Genomic DNA, 9,100 nt, shown 5'->3' with positions numbered 1-9,100 from the left:
TCAAACAATACTGACTCAAGCAATCACAAAACTGTCTGAGAAGTTTTTTTAGTACGAAATCTTATCTTTCTAACGCCATTTGGCGTAACCCGATCGCACTTATACAACGCGAGATACAGATTACTAAAGCCATCTATTGGAAAAATAATAGATTTCTTTTTACTACATCTTATACTATACTTATAGTATATCTCTTGCATTTCATGTGAACCTCCTAAAAAATCCGGATTCGACTCTCGGCCAAGGTAATGCTTTTCGCAATAAGAATTAATTACTTACTTAGATTTTATTATGTCACTAAGCATTATTAAGATCGATATTTAAGATGCGAAAAAAATATCAAATTATTAAATTGCTAATCAATTTAACTCGTGATATTACAGCAGTAGTTTAGTAAAGTTTGCGTTTCAAGACTGAATAACTTTTATACTTAATTATGGATAATTCCTAATAAATTATATTATTATTACAAGAATGACTTTACATACCTTTAATTCACAAAAAATATATTGTGCGCATTAACTTCTACATATTATTCATAAAATACTTTATCGAAGTTATTAGCTTTAACTAAAGATAACATGTCGTTAAATAAAAAGCATACAATAAATATCTTAGAATAATATCTTAGAATCTAGTATAAACACATAATATTGCAAGGATAGTTATAATCATTTATAATCTGTATACACACAATAATACACACAAATTTAAAAAATTCAGCGAGAAGTAAGCAAGCTAATTTAGGTCATGTGTGTTTATTCTGTCATTCAGTACTTGTTAGTTGATGAGTACATACTTCAATATAAGCATTTTACATAGTAATTTTCACAAAGTTTCTAAAGAATTTACAAAAATTATTTCTGAAATTCTTATAAATGTATTAATATGCATTTGTGCAGCAAGAATTAATTCAAGATGAACTAACTATACTAAAAATTAACTAAGGAATATTATTATATTTCTCAAGATTATAGTTAAATCGCGATTAGTAATATCAAAATCTTATAAAAATGCAAGAAAGAGATAAAACAAATTTAACCACCAACTTTAATTTCTTATAAATTATTGTAAATTATATCCGCAACGCTTTTGTCGCAAACGATATTACATAACAATTTTGTTATTGTGTATTAGTATTTAATATTATATCTGTAATCTCTAGAGTCAAAAGAAATAAATGCTCTGTCATATGGTAATTGAATTATTAATTTTTGACAATCTATTTCGAATGACAACCAATCCCGATCTCCTATTATAACAGTAATATTATATTATACGTATGTTTCTTTTTTTCATAATCCTAAATCTATATAAGTCAGTATCTGTGTCATTCTTGTTTTTCAATATATTGAATGCTAAATTTTAACAATGAGTCAAAAGAAAGAAAGCAAATTAACATAAATCAAATTCTGATAAATGGATTCTTAATAAATAAATAATTATTTATATCTTATAAGACCATATATGTAAGAAACACAATCTACAAATCAATACCTTAAACGGTCTAACTGGATCTTAAATGCTTGTGTGAGTGTGAATTTATATACTAGGTAAGTATTCATATACTACGTATACATTGTCCTTTAAAATACGCACCGAAATGATTTTTTGATCTTCAAGCGCAAAATCTATCAAATTATCGCAGTAATATCACGATGAGTTAAATTGACTAGCAATTTAAGAAATTGATGCTTTTTTTAGCTTAGAATGATCTTAATAATGCTGCATGTCATATTAAAATCTGTAAATAATTAATTTTTATTGCAAAAAATATTATCTCGGTTGTAAGTCAAATCTGGATCTCTTGCTTTCCCAAGTGGTCCGGGTTCGACTCCCAGCTAAGGTAATATTTTTCGCAATAAAAATTAATTACTTACAGATTTTATTATGTCACTTTACACTATTAAGATCGGTTTAAAGTGCGAAAAAAGCATCAAATTGTTAAATTACTAGTTAATTTAACTCGTGATATTACTGCAATAGTTTAGTAAAGTTTACGTTTCAAGACTGAATAGTTATTATTCTTAATTATAAATAATTCTTAATAAATTATATTATTATTACAAAAATAAATTTACGTAGCTTCAATTTACATATTGTGCGCATTAACTTTTACATACTATTTATGAAGCACTTTATTGAAGTTATTAGCTTCAACTCTTAAGACGACACATCGTTAAAAGTGTAGATAAAGTCGTTTAATAAATACCTCGGATCCTAATATAAAGACATAATGTTGCGAGGATAATTACGTCTATCGTTGTTTATAATCTGTAATAATACACACAAACAAGAAAAAATTCAGCGAAGAATAAGCAAACTAATCTAAACTATCTGTTTTTTTTCACTCAGTACTTGTTAGTTGATATGTACATACTTCATTCTTCAATATAAGCATCGTACTACTTGTCGACAATCTGGAAACTATGTCGACGACGCTACAGGCTGCACTGGCACCATTAATGATCTTTGGGTCGTTTTTCGGTTTGGGTTTCTTTGAATATCCTCTTGGACATTCTATGCCATATATCTCTTGCCTGTACGTCTTGGTCCTATGGAGCTATCTTACATATTTTATTTATTATACCATATACTCCTATGTCTTTTTTTACAAGTTACCAAACTCATTGTTCTGGATAAAATTCGTAATATTAATCACCGTAATTACATCGATACTTGTTAGCTTCTGTTATTCTAAGGTAAAAGTTTCATATGTATTCAATGTTTCAGTTTTATATGTAGTCCCTAATATTACTGTATTAAAATTTCTTAACTTTTTTCTAATCATTTTTTCTATTGAGAGCATTAAAGACGTCTTGAGCTCACAATTATGACTGCATACAAAGAACCTCACACAAATCATAAGGAAAATGGGTTTCGATCAAATTGCTTCAAATTTTAATATTTTTTAAATAATGTCAAATTGATTGAAAGTCCTTATAAGCACAAACCGCTAAATGCCTTAGACTTTGCTTCAGGACTTTCAGAAGATCATTACATCTTATATGGAAATATAGTCAGAATAAGTCCTTTTTATTAACAGTAGTTATAAATACTGTATAATACATTATAGATATGTATACATATGTGTCACAGAAAAATCGGACATAATTTCACAAAAAAAATATAATATTTCGTAAAATATAGTATAAAACATCGTGCAAAGAAGTTTTATTTTATTTTTTAATTCCAAGAAGCGTGTTAGAATTTTCAAAGAGGCAAGGAAATTCACAAAAATCAAGCACTTTATTCTGTGAAAAGCAAAAGAATTCATATAATTCAGGCATCTTAAAGAAATGAAACGTCCACGTCGTTCATTCTTCGTAATTTTGAGAACAAGCGCAAAACTTAAATTATAAACATGCCATTCATACATATACAAGTGTAATAAAAAATATTTATTTCGATTTTTCGTTACTCATTTATATAATATAACATAAAAATTTTTTATAAGTCCTAGAACAAAAAATAAGACATTTAAAGGTTTGTGCCAATAAAGATGTTTGTGGTTTTAACCGGTATTTGTACAGGTCTCAAATACTGTAATTTGCGGAACTATCCTTAGGTTTGTATATATTATATATGAACATTTATTTCGTAAGCTATTTTTATTGACAACGTGCGTCAAAATGTTTGCTAGTCTGTGTAAAACATTTAAAATTAAAATTTTTAAAACTATTTAAGCACTATAATTTTATATTACATTTTGTCAATATTAGCATTGAAATTATAGAGAATATATACGAGTATGAGATAACCTAAAAGGGAAAATTATAAAAGTTTATTTTATTATACACATATATAGTAAATATAAAATGTAATAAAACATAAAAAACTAATAATAAAATCCTAATCTAGTCTAACTTTGATTATTTAATATAATGATAATATACATATATTATGTATACTCGTATATCACAATTTTAATGAAAAACATAATTAAATCTCTTTCATTCAATTCAGATACGTAAGCTTTCATCAAGTCAATGATCGTTAACATGTGTTCTATTCAGAACTTTTCAAAAATAATGCAGATTATAGAAGACAACATAGATCCAATTTAGTGTGTCAATGGATAGTACAAGGTGAGAATCGCAAGCAATATATATTATAATGTAATTTATAAAAAATATTACACGCGTATATATGTATATATGTATGTAGGTGTACAGTGTGCATCATTTTAACTTCCACATTGTAACATCCCGAAAAGTATAGAAAATTTAAAAAAGTATATTCTAAAGAGCAACGATTCAAGGGTGGCTCATTTTGATTACGTTATTTTTTTTCAGATAGAGACACGAAAAGAAATGGTAAAGTAATTTTCGCTTTTTTAAATGGAATTAAAATACTTAAATCGAATAAGGCCCAGCACTAAATAAGGCCCATTTTTGAATTTATTACTTTAAAACTCACTGCCTACAGTATAAGATATGCTTAAAAGATGTATAATATTATAGGAAGTAGATAAAAAGGATTAAAGAATTGGAATCGTTAGCAACACGTTTGTTTATCATAAAAACTTGTGTGTATGAGATATTTTTATAACAATCCGCTGCAAAATTTATTAGTACATAATGTTTCATAATTTCTTATAATTTATTATAATATTATTCAACTTCCTAGCTATGGAAAATAATAAATAAATAAATTTTTTGAAATAAATAAAAATATTTTTTGTAAACAATGTATCAAATAAAAGCCCACTTATGTAATTATAATATTATTGTGTACATAATATTAGTGTTACGTTCGGCGGACTCAAGCGACTCTTTTCTTTCATAGAGATCTCGAATTCTTCGAAACACAAAAATTTTATATTCTTTCCTTTTTTTTTCTCTATCTTAAAAACTAAAACAAGGAACCCGGTATCTCCTCGTGAATGTCGCTCCGAGATAAAAATCAATAATAAATACGTATGGAAAGCGTAAGACCGGGCAGATTAACGCCAAGATTAACGGTCAAGTCGCGGACGATTCTCGCAAATTACAAAATTACAAAATTTAAGAAACGGCACGCGACGTTCAGGGGTAGATTCTGGGTGGTCCCGCGGCGACGATGCATGCGCGCCTTCTCGGCGCACGAGACGCGCCTTTCCCCATAAATCTTAAGGTCATAAAATTTTGGAGTTTCACTTTCCCATTCTACAGATTCCTGTCAACATCTTTTCTTCCCCCAGAATCTTAACCAATCCAAGAGCAAAGGAAAATCCTATTACCAGCCAACGAAACCTATTCCACCAATCCAAATTTGAGTAATCTGGGGCGATTAGTATAAAAATCGCGGTTCCGCAATCCTTGCATCAGATAGCAGATTTTCTCTAAGTTCTCGAGTTATACTTGTCGGGCGATAAGTTAGAAAAGCGGTCGCAATGCTCAAAGTTGATAGAGTCAGTGAGTCGGTCGCAATACTAAAAGTTGATAGAGTCAGTGAGTTTGTCACGATACTCAAAAGGTTTTATCCGATTTTCGAAGCCCTCTTTCTCCAGTAGAGTCAGTGTTAAAGAAACACCACCAGCTTTGCACATCCTGTCCGGAGGATCTCCAACGATAAGCATCTCAGTAGTAAGTCAGTATATCTCTATTCTCTGGCTCCCTCCTCGCTTTATCTTTTGGTAACTTATTTCAATATTTCATTTTTTTTTATTATTCATTTGTTCTATTTTATTTTTATTCTTTTCTTTGTTTCTTTCTCCCTTTTGATCTCCAATAAGAAAATGAAAACAGTGCAGTCCGTTTACATTATAATTTCAACTTCTGTCGCCGCACGATAATTGTTCACCTCCTCCTGTCGACCGGTCGTTCATGTCCGCTAACACTATCATCATCCGAGGAAAATTAGGTCAAACCCTTTCAAATCCACTCATCAAAATCTTCTTCTCTTTTTATTCTCTCGTTATTCTCTCCGTAACTCCTCCCTTCCATTCTGCCATGATACTGTGGGTAAGGGGTAATTCGGTATTCACTGTAACTCGGTTGGTGCGGACACTTGTACTTTATTTTAGACAGAAGTCGAAGGCGTGATGCATTCGCGTCGACTAGTAAAAAGAGACTGACTTCTTAGATCGTTGCTTGGCTTATAGAATTCTGAATGGGCTTACGTATATTAATCGCATGTGTTGTACAACAAGGTTCCATATTTCGAAAAGCTGGAAAAAAGATGTGTACATATGTTGACAATATGCAATTCAATTGAATGAGTGAAAAGGATGTCTATGACGCTCACATGGACGATATAATTATTTTAACTTGTAAACATTTAACAAATATTAGAACACATAATATACGTATATTAATTGTTTGTTATTCTTTTGATAAGAAAAATATATCTGAGGGCGACGCCGCGCGCACGTGTCGCTACAATACTTTACACACACACTCTCACACATCCATAAATGCGTAGGTATAACTCAGAATAGAGAACCAAAAATTGTATTATTTTTGTATTTACTTGACAAAATTGTATTTATTTTTTATTTAAAAAATGTATCACAGTTTGCTTCTTTTAATTATATCATTATTAAATTAACTTCTCGGTAGTCATTATTTAAATATAACCTTTCTTCGTATTATTAAGCTCTCCCGCGATTGCACTTCGCCCTCTCCCCGGTCACTTGGATTAAGTTCCATGACAGAAAGTCAGGGCATACGGCCGTACTGGCGCAGCTGGCGTTAAAGTGCGTCGGCACACTGACTCAGTTTAGGTCCTTTTTTTGAAGTACGTCCGACTCGTGTGTCCGTTTAGCGGAGCACGAGCAGAGGTTCCCACTTCGTCCTCCGTTCATTGAAGTACCCCCGGCTCGTTAGGAGCATCAGGACGAAGCGAAGCGCCTCCCGATTTGCGTCGGTCCTTCCCGACGGCTCCCTTGCGATCCGAAGCCCGGACACGACCAAATCAGTTTAACAATTCGGTTCCTTGTTGCGTTCATCCCCTTAGATCCGCATGCGCGCGGAGCTTGGACGTAACAATACAATAATAATTACAAATGTTCTGAGGTAATCATATGGATAATTTAATGTTTTGAATCAGAATGGGATTAATCTGATCAAAATAGGATATCCTAAAGAAATATATTGCTGTGAGTTATGGTCGTGGAACAATGACGATAAAATTTATGTTGCATGCCATTTCGTTATTATTTGCTTAATTGTGAACATGTGATTGTCTCATACTTATCAAAGTCGTAATTATCGACAAAAAGTAAAGTTATCTTGGAATTTTAGATACAAAAGCATATTTTTTACTTGTTTCAACAGCTGTCAGACCGTGTGTTTCTGCCCGAATATAGACTCACTTTAAGTGCCTTTTACGACTATTTACTGACTGTCAAGGGAGGAAAGGATACGAGAGTGGATCGAAATGAATTGAAATGGATTCAGATTTTTAGAAATATTGATTCACGAATGTTAAAATGAATGCTTTTCAATCCTGAATGCATTTTTATTTATTTATAGGAATTGCCTGAAGCATATCTCTATACCTTTCAATCTAAAAATAATATTAGCTTTTTCTGTGCATTGTGAATACTGTTCAATTGAAAATTTTGAATAGCTAGGAAATGCAGTTTTTCAATCCAATTGCATCCAATTGAATCTATTTGAATCCAATTAAATCCAAAAAAAAATATTTGCTATTTAAAATATACATTCAGATAGAAAAAAATTTCAATCTATTTTAATCCATTCTCGTTTACTGGGTAGTTTTCGTCGATTTTTACTAGTGTTTTAAAGCGATTTTGTCAATTAGATTTATCCAAATTATTTTTACTTACAAATGGTATTCAACATAAATTAACGTGTTATTCCTCGCTTCTGACGTCACGATTCCAACATGCTGCGAAGCTAGCCTTAATTATTCTTGTGCGTGCGTGCGTGCGTGCGTGCGTGCGTGCGTGCGTGCGTGCGTGCGTGCGTGCGCGCGCGCGCGCGCGTGTGTGTGTGTGTGTGTGTGTGTGTGTGTAAAATGTTCCATTTAAACTTTTGCTTCAAAAAATCTCGAAAAGGTACAAAGTATATAAAAGGTATATAATAAAAGTATATAATAAAAATTTTAGGTAAATGTTGAACGGTTTTGTGGAGGACCTATTTTGGTCTTTGATTACACATGTAACATGGACTGCTAGCAGCAACTTCAGACTAGTAGTTATCCAATGCAACAGAAAGAGAGGTACATATATCCGACATCTTTAATTACTGATACAAAAAATATCCTGTTCGCATTGCATAAAATCCCCAAATATTTTTATATTTAAAATGAGATAGATACATATTTTGCCTTAAAAAGAGAGAAAGCAAAGATATCGAGTGCCAAAAGTACAAGCAACGCACACAGATCTTTTAATATTAAGCCCCGTCATCGACCAAAAAACGCAGCAAATATACTTTAAGTTGTTTCTATTATAACTAACTTTTATTTTAATAACTTTAAATTCGAAGCGCCACTACTGATCTGAATGTAAAGATGTTGAACTATAATATTACATATATTTATTTAAATAAATTAATTTCAGAAATTATAATTGTGTGCTGATATGGTTGTCGGACTTTCAACGAAATTAATCTTAAAAAACTGTAATAACTTATTGCGAAAAATATTCCTCGGCCGGGAGTCGGATCCGGATTTTTTGCATTCCGTGCAAGCATCCTAAGCTTTTAGACTATCGAGACATTAGCAATATTTTTCGGAATAACCGAGATATATAGAGAGTTACATTGTAGGCGAGTGTGTATAAACAATAAGATTGGAAATAAAACTGTGTATGTTAAAAACATTATTTTAAATACGAATGGCCACTACGGTCTAAATGTAAAAATGTTAAACTATTATATATTTTCATTTAATTTTAGAAATTATAATTGCAAATCATAATTTCTCAACTCAAGAAATAGTAATAAATATTTTAAGCACTAGACGTTTTAAGGCATTAATTGTAATAAATAATATAATATAAATAATAACAAGATAAAAAAAACTCTAATAAGACATAAAGATAAATTAATAATCTAAACCATAACCCTAACCATAAGTTTTTTTTAACAAGAAACACGTACTATGACATGTATAGTGTATCGCACTAAATCGATTTTATCTTTATTAA

Source organism: Trachymyrmex septentrionalis, unplaced genomic scaffold (assembly GCF_001594115.1).
Source record: "Trachymyrmex septentrionalis isolate Tsep2-gDNA-1 unplaced genomic scaffold, Tsep1.0 scaffold181, whole genome shotgun sequence".
Lineage (NCBI taxonomy): Eukaryota > Metazoa > Arthropoda > Insecta > Hymenoptera > Formicidae > Trachymyrmex > Trachymyrmex septentrionalis.
The sequence above is the reverse complement of the archived record's forward strand: the minus strand, read 5'-3'. Positions refer to the sequence as shown.